Here is a 19,145-nt window from a genome sequence, read left to right on the forward strand (position 1 = left end):
TTGTACTCTTCTTGTACAACCAATGCCTTGGGAGGAGTCTTCTTGGTGAAGTTGTTCTTGTTGGGGAACGACTTGGCCTTGTCCTTTCGGATGAGCTTGCCACCATTGTCTTCCCTCTTCTCATACGAGCATTCCGCAACAAAATGACTCACGTTGCCGCAATTGTAGCAAGTCCTTACACGTTGCTTGCCCCTGTGCCACTCGAGTTGTTTTTGCTAAAGTTTGGCCTCGAGTTTTTCTTACTCCAAAATTGCCTTGAAGCAAGTGCCATGTATTCATGATAAGCATACTTCGTATCTTCGGGGTTGCTCTCCTCTTCTTCCTCTTCTTCTTCTTCAACGGTGAGCTTGGCCTTCAATGCAAGGTTAGGCTTCTTTGCCCGTTGAGAACGGAGCACCGCATTGTCAGCGGTCTTGTCCAAAATGTTCGTGGCCACAAACTCATCCAACACTTTGCTAGAGGTCAAAGTGTGGAAGTCCGGTCTTTGACGAATGACGGAGGACATGGCCTTGTGATAGGGCATCATTGCCTTGGGGAATTTGCGCTTGATCCAATTGTCATCCGTGTCCTTGCTCCCGTGATCTCGTAGTGAGACCGCGAGTTTGGTTACTCTCCGATAAAGCTCACGAGGTTCTTCATCTTCTTTCATTGCAAACTCATCGGCCTCATCTTGTACCACTTCATAGTTGGAGCGTTGAATGCTTGCGCTTCCCTGGTAGAGAGAGACGACACAATGCCAAGCATCTTTGGCCAAGGCGAAGGGACGAAGATGAGGTAGGTCTTCGGGTGGAATTGCATCTTGAATGATGAAGAGAGCATTCTCATTGAATTGATTGTCCGCGGCTTCACGAGGAGTGAAGTTGCTTGGATCATGTGGATAGAAACCTTCTTCAATGATTCTCCAAAGGTTAGTGTTCACATGATTTAAATGACGTTTAAAGAGATAGACCCAAGAATCAAAATCCTCATTTTTCACAATCTTAGGGGGAGGATCGGCATGATTCAAATGAGTGGAAGGAACCGGTCCACCATAACCAAGTGGTGGTTCCACATGGGCAAAGATGCCGGTGCCATTCTTACCACTAGAAGAAGGAGCCTTTTCACTACTAGCTTCCCCCTTGTCGGGGATAGCATCCGTCACCTTGTTGGCGGGATCACCCACTTTCAACAGTGCGATGGATAGTTTAAGCCCCTCAAGAAATTTAGTAAACATGCTTTCAACTTCGGTCGTCATGGAGGTTTTCAATGTCTTCAAGGCCACATTGAACTCCTCACGTGAGACCGAGGTTCCCCCATCGCCCGTAGACGAGATAGGATTCACACCGGAGTGTTCCTCCACACCGTCTACGGTATCAACCATACTCTTTGGACGGTAAAGTCCTTAATAAAGAGACGAGGCTCTGATACCAATTGAAAGGATCGATATGGTTGACTAGAGGGGGGGTGAATAGGCAGCTACCAATTTTTAGCTTTTCTTTACCAAATTAAACTTTGCATCAAAGTAGGTTATCTAGATGTGCAACTAGGTGAACAACCTATATGATGCAATACCAACAAGCATACAAGCAAGCAAGAGAAGTAACACTACAAGGCTTGCACAAGTAAAGGTAAGAGATAACCAAGAGTGGATCCGGTGAAGACGAGGATGTGTTACCGAAGTTCCTTCCATTTGAGGGGAAGTACGTCTCCGTTAGAGCGGTGTGGAGGCACAATGCTCCCCAAGAAGCCACTAGGGCCACCGTATTCTCCTCACGCCCTCACACAATGCGAGATGCCGTGATTCCACTATTGGTGCCCTTGAAGGCGGCGACCGAACCTTTACAAAAAAGGTTGGGGCAATCTCCAAAACTTAATCCGAGGCTCCCAACACAACCACGAAGCTTCACCACAATGGACTATGGCTCCGCGGTGATCTCAACCGTCTAGGGTGCTCAAACACCCAAGAGTAACAAGATCCGCTAGGGATGAGAGGGGGAATCGAAAATCCCTTGGTGGAAGTGTAGATCGGGGCCTTCTCAACCACTCCCGAGCAAATCAACAAGTTTGATTGGCTAGAGAGATAGGTCGGGCGAAAATGGAGCTTGGAGCATTTAATGGAGCTTGAGCAATAAATGGAGCTTGGGGGAGGAAGAGGTAGGTCAAAGAGAAGAAGGGGACTCCCTTTTATAGTGGGGGCAACAATCCAACCGTTGCCCCCACCAACCAGCCCCGCACAGGGCGGTACTACCGCTGAGAGGGGGCGGTACTACCGCCAGGACAGCGGTACTGCCGTGCCAGCCAGCGGCACTGCCGCGCAGAGGAGACTAGTAGGAAAGGACCCAACCGCGGTACTACCGCGGTGGTAGGGGCGGTACTACCGCCTCTACAACCGCGACTAGTGCCGCAAAACCCGACACGAGAAAAAGACCTCTCGAATCGAGGCGGTAGGAGCCAGACTGCCCAGCGGTACTACGGCAGTGGGGTCACGGGCGGTACTACCGCTGTGGAGCGGTACTGCCGCTTGTGACCCTTCGGCCGTACTATCGCTGGTAGTGCGGTACTACCGCTGGGGCACAAGAGAGAGAGAGAGAGAGAGAGAATCTCTCCAAAGATGCTAAGGACGAGACGGAGGTGCCAGGCACCCCAGCGGTACTAATGCTGTGGAGCCACGGGCGGTACTACCGCTGTGGAGCGGTACTGCCGCTTGTGGCTCCTCAGCGGTACTACCGCTGGGTTGCGCGGTACTACCGCTTGGACCCAGACAGGACAAGGAAGAGAGGAGAGAACTCTACAATGGAATGGAAAAGCTCGGAGGGTGAGAAGCTGATGTGTACGTGATGATTCCACCCATGCAATACCCCAGCGGACCCCCTCTTGATAGTATGGTGCCCTCTATGCAACTAGTCCACCGAGAAAGAGACGAAAGAGCTACACCGTCTTGAAATACACTCCGAGGGGAAGAAAGCGTCTCGTGCGAGGGGAGAATCTATGAATTATTCAAAGCACAAGATTAGTCCGCAAACATGTTGTCATCAATCACCAAAACTACCTTGAGAGAGATATGTCGTAACACCTACCAAGAGTCATCTAGATTCTGACGTCAATGGTAAAGAGTTCGATCAAAAGGTATACCGCTCCATGATTGGTTCCTTGCTTTACTTATGTGCATCTAGGCCAGATATCATGCTTAGTGTTTGCATATGTGCCCGATTCCAAGCGGCACCAAAGGAATCGCATCACTTAGCTGTGAAGCGAATTCTTCGATATTTGGCTCACACCCCAACGCTAGGATTATGGTATCCAAAGGGCTCAGAGTTTGCTCTAGTTGGATTCTCGGATGCTGATTATGCTGGTGACAAGGTGGATCGCAAGTCTACATCAGGCACATGTAACTTTCTGGGATGATCACTTGTATGTTGGTCTTCAAAGAAGCAGAACTGTGTATCTCTCTCCACTGCTGAATCTGAATACATTGCTGCTGGATCTTGCTGCGCTCAGCTTCTATGGATGAAGCAAACACTCAAAGACTATGGCATTCATCTGAAGCAAGTGCCACTCTACTGCGACAACGAAAGCACCATCAAGATCGCCAACAACCCAGTTCAGCACTCGAAGACAAAGCATATTCAGATTCGTCATCACTTTCTCAGAGATCATGTCATGAAGGAAGATATTGATATCATTCACGTCAGCACTGAAGAGCAACTGGCAGATATCTTCACAAAGCCATTGGATGAGAAAAGGTTTTGCAAGTTGCGGTGTGAGCTAAATATCTTGGAATCCTCAAATGTCATGTGATCATGCACACATCCTAACACTTATGCAAGTTGATGACTTAGATGTGCAAACACACGAAGTAACGTATATCTTCAACTAATGAAGACTTACACTCTAAGTGTGAATACATTAACGCGGAATTTGACTTCGGAGCGCCACGATAATTGTGCGTCGTGTCTGGGTCTAATACTTCCTATACGGTGGGTAACGCCACCACCAAACTTGTGTTTGGAATAATTTCTGTTGGCGTTACATTTGCAAAGTCTTCGCATTTGGTTTGTCTTCATTGTTAACATGGCTTCATGTTTATTTTCAATGTACTAATTTGGTTTTTGTCCTCTACAACATTCACTTATAGCTATGTCTTCTAGTTGAATCTTTTGAACTAAGTGAATGTGATCAGACCCTGACCTTTCTATGCTCCCGTCTTAAGTCTATCTATCCAAATCATATGCATTCTATTGAAACTGTCGAATGTCTTCGTTGCGTCTTTGTCAGCAGAAGATACAGAGACAAACATTAAATCTGTTTTAAATGTTCAATCCTTTTTACCTGAAACCCAGAGAAGCGGGAACGACCACCCGACAATCCAGGCGTGTGTGGGAACATGGAACAACCTCCTATGTGTTGCATGATCGCCACGTGTCCTTCAGATGTGAACCTCCAGGGGCACCTGTGTAATAATATTGTGCCGTCCCTGTCCCTATAAATACACGTCTTACCCCAGTCATTATCTCTTCTTCCACTCTCGCACAAACCCTAGCGCCACCGCTAGCCCTCGACGACACCGGCAACGAAGCGCTTAGCTACCGCGACCTCACCGACGCCGTCATCACGCCGGCCGCGGACATCTTCTTCTCTGTCGTCGCCGTAGGTGTCCTCCGTCGCCAAGTTAGGGCATGGAAGATCGAACTGCTCGGCCTCCTCTCCCACTCCGTCTAGCAGTTCCTCGTGTGGTAAATAAAACCTCTTTTTACAGTCTTTTTGATCCGATAGATTCATCCTTTCCAACCACAAGTGGTTTCTGTTGCTACAAAATTGGATCTATCATGTTCTGCATCTCATAGCATGCCTAGTATGTTCACTTATGTTTCACAAAGTAGTTAGATTCCTCACTTGTACTTATTCGTGGATTCGTGCAAATCTGGAACTAACTCACTACATATGAGTGAATGTCTTCGCACTATGAGGTCAATGTCTTCTAAACTGATTTATCTTCAAAATCTTCTAAGAATGCATATGACCTCTTCCCCTTCCCTCGCATCTCTAATACTGTCACAGGTACATGTCCGTGGGAGAATCCCTTGGTTCTCATAGTTTGCGTTCATTTGCAAAGTTCTTACAGCGTCACACAAATTCTCCTGAAACCAGTTCCTGTCTGACCAGTAGACGGAAGACTTCGACAATGTCGAAGCCTTTCAGTCTAAACTTCATGACAACTCAAAAATCAGTCAGGAAGGGCGGCAGACAACGCCGTGGAAACACTACTAAGGACCTGCGACCGGATCTCTATGAGTTATACAAGTCAAATCCAGAAGAAACCTATGGAGAACGCAAGAACCGAATCCAATGGATTCGAAGACATTGGGCAGAGGAATGGTTCAAGTACAGATTCGTCACCAAGGATTATGCTGAGAAGAATGCCTTAAAGGGCCCCTGGGGAGACATAATTTACAAAGGTCTTCAGCCCAAGTCAAAGTCCGAAGCTATTGCTCAAGGCTTCTACCCCTGCATGATTCGTGGACCTCAGCCTGCTAATGCCGACCCATCCTCTCTGTTATGGTGTCGTGAAGATAATCTGTTCAAGCGCAACTATCAGGCTGCAAAGAACTCGGCCAAGGAAAACAAGAAGTCTTTGGGATTAGACTTCAACCCAGGCCCCTCTGCACCACGAGCTGACGGCACACGCGAATCTGAACCCAATCTTATTGGGACCTTCTACAACTTAGAAGGTCTCATCACTCACATTCAGGTTCAAGGGGCAGTCATGGACCACTCTGCAGATGACACTGATTCTAATGAAGCACCTGCACCACCGAAGCCTGTGAAGCAAAAGAAACCAAAGGCTTCAAAGCCCTCTTCTGCACCAAAGGTCTCATGGGAGAAGCCTCTGGCCACTGCACCTCCTGAAGTCAGTGTGCAATCTGAAGATCTCTCACGCATCTCCAAGTCTGACAAGATGAAAAAGCCCATGCAACCCACTGGTCAAGCACTGACTCCTGCTGTTGTTTTGAGAAACGAGAATGACGCCATTGATATGTCCAGCGACGATGATCTTGGCGATGACGCTCTAGAGCAATTGATAAAGAGCAAGCAAGAGGCGGAAATGTTCAATGATCTTCCTCTCTTTGATGTGGAGATTCTGTACAAGTTTATTGATGAGTGGTTTGACAGCCCAGACCTCAGTTTTGATGATCTTCAGCTCCCAATTGTCCTCAACGTCTTCTTCCATGGAGCCATTGCTCCTGAGCTAGCTCTTGCACAGAAGATTGTTGAGCTGAAGCACAAGATTGATTATGAAAAGTCTCAGTTCAAGAAGCACATGGCCAAGCTCAATGTTGAAGCCATTCAAAATTTCAAGGTCATGATGCATGAGCTCAAGGAGGCATTCCACAAGAAATGAGAAGAAGCAAAAGGTTCTCGTGAGCGCATGAAGAATCTTGCTGCCAAATGTGTTCAAGGCTACAATGAAGCTGAAAAGTGCAAGGCTTTGGGGCGACCAGGCATCGACCCCAGAATGGCTGCCAAGAAGAAGAAGAAACCAGCTGTGGTCGAACCAGAAGCATCAAGGCAGGAAGAACCTCGCATTGTCTTCCCGGCCAGTATGACAGGCTCGAAGCCTAAGGTCCCCATAGTGGCTTCGAAGTTCAAGAAAACTAGAGCAGCTAAAGCCGAAGCCAGAAAGCGCAAGACCAAAGCCACCACTAATGATGCTGTCGGGGAACGCAGTAATTTCAAAAAAATTCCTATGCACATGCAAGATCATGGTGATGCATAGCAACGAGAGGGGAGAGTGTTGTCTACGTACCCTCGTAGACCGGCAATGGAAGTGTTGATACAACGTAGAGGAAGTAGTCATACGTCTTCCCGATCCGACCGATCCAAGTACCGAATGTACGGCACCTCCGAGTTCTGCACACGTTCAACTCGGTGATGTCCCTCGAGTTCTGATCCAGCAAAACGGTGAGGGAGAGTTTTGTCAGCACGACGGTGTGATGACGGTGATGATGTTCTACCGACGCAGGGCTTCACCTAAGCACCGCTACGATATGACCGAGGTGGAATATGGTGGAAGGGGGCACCGCACACGGCTAAGGAACGATCATGAGGATCAACTTGTGTGTCATGGGGTGCCCCCTTGCCTCAGTATATAAAGGAGGGAGAGGGGGAGGTGTGGCCGGCCCTATGGGTGCGCCTGGAGGAGTCCTACTCCAACCGGGAGTAGGACTCCCCCCTCTTGCCTCGTTGGAAAAGGAAGGAGGAAGGGAGAAAGAGGAAAGGGGGGCGCCCCCCCCCCTTCCTTGTCCTATTCGGACTAGGGGGGAGGGGGCGCGCGGCCTGCCCTGGCCGGCCCTCCTCTTCTCCCTTATGGCCCATGTAGGCCCAATAACCCCCGGCGGGGTTCCGGTAACCCCCCAGTACTCCCGTAAAATCCCGATCTCATCCGGAACGTTTCCGATATCCAAATATAGGCTTCCAATATATCAATATTTATGTCTCAACCATTTCGAGACTCCTCGTCATGTCTGTGATCACATCCGGGACTCCGAACAACCTTCGGTACATCAAAACACAAAAACCCTAATTACGATCGTCATCGAACTTTAAGCGTGCGGACCCTACGGGTTCGAGAACTATGTAGACATGACCGAGACACGTCTCCGGTCAATAACCAATAGCGGAACCTGGATGCTCATATTGGCTCCTACATATTCTACGAAGATCTTTATCGGTCAGACCGCATAACAACATACGTTGTTCCCTTTGTCATCGGTATGTTACTTGCCCGAGATTCGATCGTCGGTATCTCAATACCTAGTTCAATCTCGTTATCGGCAAGTCTCTTTACTCGTTCCGTAATACATCATCTTGCAACTAACTTATTAGTTGCAATGCTTGCAAGGCTTGAGTGATGTGCATTACCGAGAGGGCCTAGAGATACCTCTCCGACAATCGGAGTGACAAATCCTAATCTCGAAATACGCCAACCCAATAAGTACCTTCGGAGTAGGGGTGGGCATAAAAACTGACAAACCGAAGACCGAACCGAAGCCGATACCGAAAAAACCGAATTTTCGGTTTTTTGCTGCTACAGGAAATTTCGGTTTTCTACTCTATTAACCGAATTAAATTCGGCAGGTTTGGTTTAACACCGATCACCGAAACAGAAACCGAAGTAATCGCAACGAACAACAGTGCCCAGGTAGCTAACGACGTAGCCAGGTTGCGATGGGTGGCCGCACGTGAGTCAGTGGCAAAAAGTGCACGTACGTGGTACTATGAAGGACCACAAGTATGTGGTAGCTACTCGCTTGGGCTGACCACACGTACGTGGTACCATGAAGGCCCAATTTTTTGTGAATGGCATCTCCCAGCCCATGTGGGCCATGTCACTCTTCGCTAAAGAAAGAAGTGGGCGAGCGAGCGTCCTACCAGGGACTGTTTAGTCCCACATCGCCTGGCTTATGAGAAATGGTGGAGACTTGCGGCTATACAAGAGGGTGCTCTGGCCACTGTCATTACACGCAAGGTCCATTCGGCATAAACCGGACACCGCACCGAATCAGTCGGTTAACCGAAATTTCGGTTTTGTATTTTATGTTGGCATTTTCGGTTTCTAGTTTTGCAAACCGAATTTAAAGAAAAACCGAATGGTAGAAACCGAAAATTCGGTTTATACCGAACGCCCACCCCTACTTCGGAGACACCTGTAGAGCACCTTTATAATCACCCAGTTACGTTGTGACGTTTGGTAGCACACAAAGTGTTCCTCCGGTAAACGGAAGTTGCATAATCTCATAGTCATAGGAACATGTATAAGTTATGAAGAAAGCAATAGCAACAAACTAAACGGTCAAGTGCTAAGCTGACGGAATGGGTCAAGTCAATCACATCATTCTCCTAATGATGTGATCCCGTTAATCAAATGACAACTCATGTCTATGGTTAGGAAACATAACCATCTTTGATTAACGAGCTAGTCAAGTAGAGGCATACTAGTGACTCTCTGTTTTTGTCTATGTATTCACACATGTATTATTTTTCCGGTTAATACAATTCTAGCATGAATAATAAACATTTATCATGATATAAGGAAATAAATAATAACTTTATTATTGCCTCTAGGGCATATTTCCTTCAGTCTCCCACTTGCACTAGAGTTAATAATCTAGATTACACAGTAATGATTCTAACACCCATGGAGCCTTGGTGCTGATCATGTTTTGCTCGTGGAAGAGGCTTAGTCAGCGGGTCTGCAACATTCAGATCCGTATGTATCTTGCAAATTTCTATGTCTCCCACTTGGACTAAATCCCGAATGGAATTGAAGCGTCTCTTGATGTGTTTGGTTCTCTTGTGAAATCTGGATTCCTTCGCCAAGGCAATTGCACCAGTATTGTCACAAAAGATTTTCATTGGACCTGATGCACTAGGTATGACACCTAGATCGGATATGAACTCCTTCATCCAGACTCCTTCATTTGCTGCTTCTGAAGCAGCTATGTACTCCGCTTCACATGTAGATCCCGCCACGACGCTTTGTTTAGAACTACACCAACTGACAGCTCCATCGTTCAGTAAAAACACGTATCCGGTTTGCGATTTAGAATCATCCGGATCAGTGTCAAAGCTTGCATCAACGTAACCATTTACGGTGAGCTCTTTGTCACCTCCATATACGAGAAACATATCCTTAGTCCTTTTCAGGTATTTCAGGATGTTCTTGACTGTTGTCCAGTGATACACTCCTGGATTACTTTGGTACCTCCCTGCTAGACTTATAGCAAGGCACACATCAGGTCTGGTACACAGCATTGCATACATGATAGAGCCTATGGCTGAAGCATAGGGAACATCTTTCATTTTCTCTCTATCTTCTGCGGTGGTCGGACATTGAGTCTTACTCAACTTCACACCTTGTAACACAGGCAAGAACCCTTTCTTTGCTTGATCCATTTTGAACTTCTTCAAAACCTTGTCAAGGTATGTGCTTTGTGAAATTCCAATTAAGCGTCTTGATCTATCTCTATAGATCTTAATGCCCAATATATAAGCAGCTTCACCGAGGTCTTTCATTGAAAAACTCTTATTCAAGTATCCCTTTATGCTATCCAGAAATTCTATATCATTTCCAATCAATAATATGTCATCCACATATAATATCAGAAATGCTACACAGCTCCCACTCACTTTCTTGTAAATACAGGCTTCTCCAAAAGTCTGTACAAAACCAAATGCTTTGATCACACTATCAAAGTGTTTATTCCAACTCCGAGAGGCTTGCACCAGTCCATAAATGGATCGCTGGAGCTTGCACACTTTGTTAGCTCCCTTTGGATCGACAAAACCTTCTGGTTGCATCATATACAACTCTTCTTCCAGAAATCCATTCAGGAATGCAGTTTTGACATCCATTTGCCAAATTTCATAATCATAAAATGCGGCAATTGCTAACATGATTCGGACAGACATAAGCATCGCTACGGGTGAGAAGGTCTCATCGTAGTCAATCCCTTGAACTTGTCGAAAACCTTTTGCAACAAGTCGAGCTTTGTAGACAGTAATATTACCGTCAGCGTCAGTCTTCTTCTTGAAGATCCATTTATTCTCAATTTCTTGCCGATCAACGGGCAAGTCAACCAAAGTCCACACTTTGTTCTCATACATGGATCCCATCTCAGATTTCATGGCTTCTAGCCATTTTGCGGAATCTGGGCTCACCATCGCTTCTTCATAGTTCGTAGGTTCATCATGATCTAGTAGCATGACTTCCAGAACAGGATTACCGTACCACTCTGGTGCGGATCTTACTCTGGTTGATCTACGAGGTTCGGTAGTAACTTGATCTGAAGTTTCATGATCATTATCATTAGCTTCATCACTAATTGGTGTAGGTGTCACAGAAGCCGGTTTCTGTGATGTACCACTTTCCAATAAGGGAGCAGGTACAGTTACCTCATCAAGTTCTACTTTTCTCCCACTCACTTCTTTCGAGAGAAACTCCTTCTCTAGAAAAACTCTGAATTTAGCAACAGAAGTTTTGCCTTCGGATCTGTGATAGAAGGTGTACCCAACAGTCTCCTTTGGGTATCCTATGAAGACACATTTCTCCGATTTGGGTTCGAGCTTATTAGGTTGAAGCTTTTTCACATAAGTATCGCAGCCCCAAACTTTCAAAAACGACAACTTTGGTTTCTTGCCAAACCACAGTTCATAAGGCGTCGTCTCAACGGATTTCGATGGTGTCCTATTTAACGTGAATGCAGCCGTCTCTAAAGCATAACCCCAAAACGATGTTCCGGGGGCGTTCCGGGTGGCGTGAGTTGCGAAACTATTCCGCATTGTTTCAAAATGTAGACCAAACTCGTAACTCAAATATTCACCTCCACGATCAGATCGTAGAAACTTTATTTTCTTGTTACGATGATTTTCAACTTCACTCTGAAATTCTTTGAACTTTTCAAATGTTTCAGACTTATGTTTCATTAAGTAGATATACCCATATCTGCTTAAATCATCTGTGAAGGTGAGAAAATAACGATATCCGCCACGAGCCTCAACATTCATTGGACCACATACATCTGTATGTATGATTTCCAACAAATACGTTGCTCTCTCCATAGTATCGGAGAACGGCGTTTTGGTCATCTTACCCATGAGGCACGGTTCGCAAGTACCAAGTGATTCATAATCAAGTAGTTCCAAAAGTCCATCAGTATGGAGTTTCTTCATGCGCTTTACACCAATATGACCGAAACGGCAGTGCCACAAATAAGTTGCACTATCATTATCAACTCTGCATCTTTTGACTTCAACATTATGAATATGTGTATCACTACTATCGAGATTCATCAAAAATAGACCACTCTTCAAGGGTGCATGGCCATAAAAGATATTACTCATATAAATAGAACAACCATTATTCTATGATTTAAATGAATAACCGTCTCGCATTAAACAAGATCCAGATATAATGTTCATGCTCAACGCTGGCACCAAATAACAACTATTTAGGTCTAATACTAATCCCGAAGGTAGATGTAGAGGTAGCGTGCCGACCGCGATCACATCGACTTTGGAACCATTTCCCACGCGCATCGTCACCTCGTCCTTAGCCAATCTTCGCTTAATCCGTAGCCCCTGTTTCGAGTTGCAAATGTTAGCAACAGAACCAGTATCAAATACCCAGGTACTACTGCGAGCATTAGTAAGGTACACATCAATAACATGTATATCACATATACCTTTGTTCACTTTGCCATCCTTCTTATCCGCCAAATACTTGGGGCAGTTCCGCTTCCAGTGACCAGTCTGCTTGCAGTAGAAGCACTCAGTCTCAGGCTTAGGTCCAGACTTGGGTTTCTTCTCCGGAGCAGCAACTTGTTTGCTGTTCTTCTTGAAGTTCCCTTTCTTCTTCCCTTTGCCCTTTTTCTTGAAACTGGTGGTCTTATTGACCATCAACACTTGATGCTCCTTCTTGATTTCTACCTCCGCGGCTTTTAGCATCGCGAAGAGCTCAAGAATAGTTTTATTCATCCCTTACATATTATAGTTCATCACGAAGCTTTTGTAGCTTGGTGGCAGTGATTGAAGAACTCTGTCAATGACACTATCAATAGGAAGATTAACCCCCAGTTGAGTCAAGTGATTATGATACCCAGACATTTTGAGTATATGTTCACTGACAGAACTATTCTCCTCCATCTTGCAGCTATAGAACTTATTGGAGACTTCATATCTCTCAATCCGGGCATTTGCTTGAAATATTAACTTCAACTCCTGGAACATCTCATATGCTCCATGACGTTCAAAACGTCGTTGAAGACCCGGTTCTAAGCCGTAAAGCATGGCACACTGAACTATCAAGTAGTCATCAGCTTTGCTCTGCCAGACGTTCATAACATCTGGTGTCGCTCCTGCAGCAGGCTTGGCACTTAGCGGTGCTTCCGGGACGTAATTCTTCTGTGCAGCAATGAGGATAATCCTCAAGTTACGGACCCAGTCCGTGTAATTGCTACCATCATCTTTCAACTTTGCTTTCTCAAGGAACGCATTAAAATTCAACGGAACAACAGCATGAGCCATCTATCTACAATCAAACATGGACAAGCAAGATACTATCAGGTACTAAGTTCATGATAAATTTAAGTTCAATTAATCATATTACTAAAGAACTCCCACTTAGAAAGATATCCCTCTAATCCTCTAAGTGATCACGTGATCCAAATCAACTAAACCATGTCCGATCATCACATGATATGGAGTAGTATCAATGGTGAACATCAATATGTTGATCATATCTACTATATGATTCACGCTCGACCTTTCGGTCTCCGTGTTTCGAGGCCATATCTGTTATATGCTAGGCTCGTCAAGTTAAACCTGAGTATTCCGCATGTGCAACTGTTTTGCACCTATTGTATTTGAACGTAGAGCCTATCACACCCGATCATCACATGGTGTCTCAGCACGAAGAACTTTCGCAACGGTGCATACTCAGGGAGAACACTTATAATTTGATAATTTAGTGGGGATCATCTTATAATGCTACCGTCAATCAAAGCAAGATAAGATGCATAAAAGATAAAGATCACATGCAATCAATATAAGTGATATGATATGGCCATCATCATCTTGTGCTTGTGATCTCCATCTCCGAAGCACCTTCATGATATAACAACGCAATTGCATTGCATACAATAAAGCGACAACCATATGGCTCCTGCCAGTTGCCGATAACTCGGTTACAAAACATGATCATCTCATACAATAAAATTTAGCATCATGTCTTGACCATATCACATCACAACATGCCCTGCAAAAACAAGTTAGACGTCCTCTACTTTGTTGTTGCAAGTTTTACGTGGCTGCTACGGGCTTAGCAAGAACCGTTCTAACCTACGCATCAAAACCAAAACGATAGTTTGTCAAGTTGGTGCTGTTTTAACCTTCGCAAGGACCGGGCATAGCCACACTTGGTTCAACTAAAGTTGGAGAAACTGACACCCGCCAGCCACCTGTGTGCAAAGCACGTCGGTAGAACCAGTCTCGCGTAAGCGTACGCGTAATGTCGGTCCGGGCCGCTTCATCCAACAATACCGCCGAACCAAAGTATGACATGCTGGTAAGCAGTATGACTTATATCGCCCACAACTCACTTGTGTTCTACTCGTGCACAACATCAACGCATAAAACCTAGGCTCGGATGCCACTGTCGGGGAACGCAGTAATTTCAAAAAATTGCCTACGCACACACAAGATCATGGTGATGCACAGCAACGAGAGGGGAGAGTGTTTTCTACGTACCCTCGTAGACCGGCAACGGAAGTGTTGACACAACGTAGAGGAAGTAGTCGTACGTCTTCCTGATCCGACCGATCCAAGTACCGAACGTACGGCACCTCCGACTTCTGCACATGTTCAACTCGGTGACGTCCCTCGAGTTCTGATCCAGCAAAACTTTGAGGGAGAGTTTCGTCAGCACGACTGTGTGATGACGGTGATGATGTTCTACCGACGCAGGGCTTGGCCTAAGCACCGCTATGATATGACCGAGGTGGAATATGGTGGAAGGGGGCACCGCACACAGCTAAGGAACGATCACGAGGATCAACTTGTGTGTCATGGGGTGCCCCCTTGCCTCAGTATATAAAGGAGGGAGAGGGGAAGGTGCGGCTGGCCCTATGGGTGCGCCTGGAGGAGTCCTACTCCAACCAGGAGTAGGACTCCCCCCTCTTGCCTTGTTGGAAAAGGAAGGAGGAAGGGAGAAAGACGAAAGGGGGGCGCCGCCCCCCCCCCCTCCTTCCTTGTCCTATTCGGACTAGGGGGAAGGGGGCACGCGGCCTGCCCTGGCCGGCCCTCCTCTTCTCCCTTATGGCCCATGTAGGCCCAATAACCCCCCGGGGGGTTCCGGTAACCCCCCGGTACTCCGGTAAAATCCCGATTTCACCCGGAATGTTTCCGATATTCAAATATAGGCTTCCAATATATCAATCTTTATGTCTCAACCATTTCGAGACTCCTCGTCATGTCTGTGATCACATCCGGTACTCCGAACAACCTTCGGTGCATCAAAACACAAAAACTCTAATTACGATCGTCATCGAACTTTAAGCGTGCGGACCCTACGGGTTCGAGAACTATGTAGACATGACCGAGACACGTCTCCGGTCAATAACCAATAGCGGAACCTGGATGCTCATATTGGCTCCTACATATTCTACGAAGATCTTTATCGGTCAGACCGCATAACAACATACGTTGTTCCCTTTGTCATCGGTATGTTACTTGCCCGAGATTCGATCGTCGGTATCTCAATACCTAGTTCAATCTCGTTACCGGCAAGTCTCTTTACTCATTCCGTAATACATCATCATGCAACTAACTTATTAGTTGCAATGCTTGCAAGGCTTGAGTGATGTGCATTACCGAGAGGGCCTAGAGATACCTCTCCGACAATCGGAGTGACAAATCCTAATCTCGAAATACGCCAACCCAACAAGTATCTTTGGAGGCACCTGTAGAGCACCTTTATAATCACCCAGTTACGTTGTGACGTTTGGTAGCACACAAAGTGTTCCTCCGGTAAACGGGAGTTGCATAATCTCATAGTCATAGGAACATGTATAAGTTATGAAGAAAGCAATAGCAACAAACTAAACGATCAAGTGCTAAGCTAACGGAATGGGTCAAGTCAATCGCATCATTCTCCTAATGATGTGATCCCGTTAATCAAATGACAAGTCATGTCTATGGTTAGGAAACATAACCATCTTTGATTAACGAGCTAGTCAAGTAGAGGCATACTAGTGACTCTCTGTTTTTGTCTATGTATTCACACATGTATTATGTTTCCGGTTAATACAATTCTAGCATGAATAATAAACATTTATCATGATATAAGGAAATAAATAATAACTTTATTATTGCCTCTAGGGCATATTTCCTTCAGATGCTCCACCAACCAAGAAAAGAAAAACAAAGAAGAGAGATCGGGCTGCTTCCATAGAGCCCCTTGTTGTCGAGCCAATTTATGTTGCTCGTCCTGCGTCTGAACATCGTGAACGTCGTCTGGTAGTTCATGAGCCTGCTTCCACAGAGGCTCCTGAATCTAAAGAGAATCCAGCTGTTGACCCCACCATAGCTGAAGACATTGGTCCTCACGACAATATTGAAGATGATGAAGTCCTTCCTCAGATCGAGCACAATTTGGTATCATCGCCTGTTCTCACGAACAGCGAACTCATCAGCATTGGTCATCCATTGACGCCAATTGCTCAGGATGACTCATGGGTTGATCACCCTCAAGAATCCCCTCGTGCTGAAGAAACACCAGTCACTCCCCCACCACAGGTCACCACTCCGGTGATTGACAGTGAAGACTTTGAGGCCCAACCAACTCCATCTCCACAGGCGTCGCCAGCATTTCGCAGGCTTCGCAAAGGACCAAGGCCACAGGTCACATTGTCAAGTGTTCCAGAAGGAGAAGAGCGTCAATCCGTTTCACGCGAAGTCTTTCCTGAAGCCTCTCCTACTATGAACATCCCTGAATCTGAAGCCAAAGCGGCTGAAGATATTCCGGCTACATCAGCCGATGAAGAAGAAGAACCACGTGATGAAGAAAGAGTTGCTACAGCCCCGTCCAACCCTGAAGTTGTTCTCGAGGAGAACGTGTCCGACCCTCCAGCTCCTGAAGTGGAGGTTACCAATACTGAGGCGGCCACTAACATCAACACTGAAGCCAATGACGTTGTCATGGCTGAAGCTAATGTGGCGCCTGAAGCTAATGTGGTGCCAGAAGTGAATGCACCTGAAGCCAATGCAGCACCAGAAGCAAATCCGCTGCCTGAAGCCAATGCCTCTGCTCTTGTACCTCCTCCAAGGCCACACACCATCGAGCAAGCATATGATCGTGGACAGCTTGTTACCGTCCGCTGGCCAATCCTGGTTCCTCCGCCTGCTCCCGGACCTCAGTTTGCCTATCATGTGGAGCACAAGCCTCAGGTCCAGAAGCCAAAGCCAAGGCTACCACGATTTCCAGGTACTGCAACTTCACCAGGATCCATTTAATCTGAATGGATTCAAGGCACACAACACATTCTTCGATAGTGACAAGAACCCCTACACAAGGCCAAGAATCTCTTCGGACCGATTCTGGAGTTATCAGCAGCGAAGCTATTATTCATGCATCTTGTACAATCAGAGACGCATCTTCCCTCATATGCATCTTGATTGTGAAGCCATTGCTGGACTGCCATGCCTTGAAGAAGCCCTTGACTGCTTCCGTGATGCGGGTCTGCTCAACTTTGTGACTGCAAAGGAACACTGGAATGAAGAACTTCTGCTTCAGTTCTATGCTACCCTCCACATTCGTGGATACAACAGGGATCCGAAGACTTGGATCCTTGAGTGGATGACAGGCGATCTTCATCATGAAGCTAAAGCCCAAGACATCATTGAGCTCACAGCCCTGCCCACTCCTGGCGAATATTATGAACCAGGTTGTCAACAACACCAGAATGCTTTGGAGAGCATTTTCCAGAAGCCAGAACCCAACATGAGCCAATTGCTGAGCATGATGAAGCCTTTGCCTCACGACGCTGAATACCCAACCAAATTCTTTGTTGAAGACCTAGAGTATCTGCCCCGCACCATTTACCACATCATCAGAAAAACTCTATGGCATGTCAAAGGACATTTGCAACGAAGCTTGAAGGAGCAATGAAGACTTTGGTTTTCTATATCTTCAATGGCATAAGCTTCAATGCTCAAGACTTCTTCATCAGGCAGTTGGCTGCAGCTGGCTCCGACATTTTTGGTCTAAAATTCTATGCTCCACGGGTCATGCGCCTTATCAAGCTTGACTCTGCCTTCAACTATCAGCCGTCTGCGCGCAATCATCTTGTATTCTTGCCAGAGGTTGATCTATCTGTTGAAGCTATTTACCCAGAGCCTGCTAAGGATCCAATCTATCTTCACAACGTTGATCGTCAAAGCTTCACCCAGCCCATTGAAGGAGTTCAGGCAGTCTCTCGTGTTTATCCCTTGGCTGGTAACACACGTGCCCCTCGCGCCCAAACTGACGCAACTGGAAGCACCATTGCCCAAAGGCCTCGGAAGCGATCTCGTGTTCTTAATGACCGAGAGCTTCTCGTCGCGCTAAATCAGAAACAGGATAAGCATCATGACTGGCTTAAGCGTCAGATGCAAAGCCTCTTGGTGGACGTCAATCGCATTCGCAATCTTGCCACCAAGAATGCCTTTGTTACACATGAAACCTGTCGGAGGTCTTGGAAGAGTTTGACTTTGCTCACTGCTGAACAAGATCTTCACGACGATGGCTTCACAGAAAGATTCAAGTTTGACTCCACTCCTCCAAGGAATGCTCACTTGCGTCGGACTCCCTCCCTTGAAGACTCTGAATATTCTTCCTGAGCTGCAACGGTGAATGCCAGAGTTATCGATGATCAAGATGATGCCACTTCACCACCTCCACCTTCAGCGCGTCTCGACACTGCACCAAGTTCTTCTGCACCACCGGACCTCAACGACGACCCTGCTGCTTCGCCTACTCCTCATGGGAACGAGTAGAAGCTCTATGTCTTCAAACCTTTTTGGTCATTACTGACAAAAGGGGGAGAAGCATATGAGTTGATAGTCTTCAAGCGGGTCCATATGGGTGGTTGCTTTACTTTTTGCTACTTTTGCCAAGTGCTTACAACTCTCGCTTTTGAAACATTTGGTTCATTTTGAGTTGTAACACTTAAACTTGATGGTCGTCTGCTACCTTTTTCGACACTATGTGATGCGATGATAAATTCCGCATGTGCGACGATAAATTCCGCACGAAGTCATTTGGCAGACGTCCATTTTCCATTATGCATGTCATTATCTTCGATATAACCTTTCATGCATGATGAATTGTCTTCATAAGTAAAAGAGGAGCTCCGCAAGTACAACCTGCCATGTGCATTTGCATTCAAAAGCAAATACTTATATGCACATCTTCAGGGGGAGCCTTTTCCTGCTACTTACGAAGACAATACTTAAATCCTTTACAATTTCACATACTTTTATCCCCGTTGAAAACTTCAACCAGTTTGTCATCAATCACCAAAAAGGGGGAGATTGTAAGTGCATCTAGTGCCACCCCTTGTTGGTTTTGGAGT

The sequence above is a fragment of the Triticum urartu genome, chromosome 2A, assembly GCF_056163025.1.
Source record: "Triticum urartu cultivar PI428250 chromosome 2A, HENAU_Tu73, whole genome shotgun sequence".
NCBI lineage: Eukaryota > Viridiplantae > Streptophyta > Magnoliopsida > Poales > Poaceae > Triticum > Triticum urartu.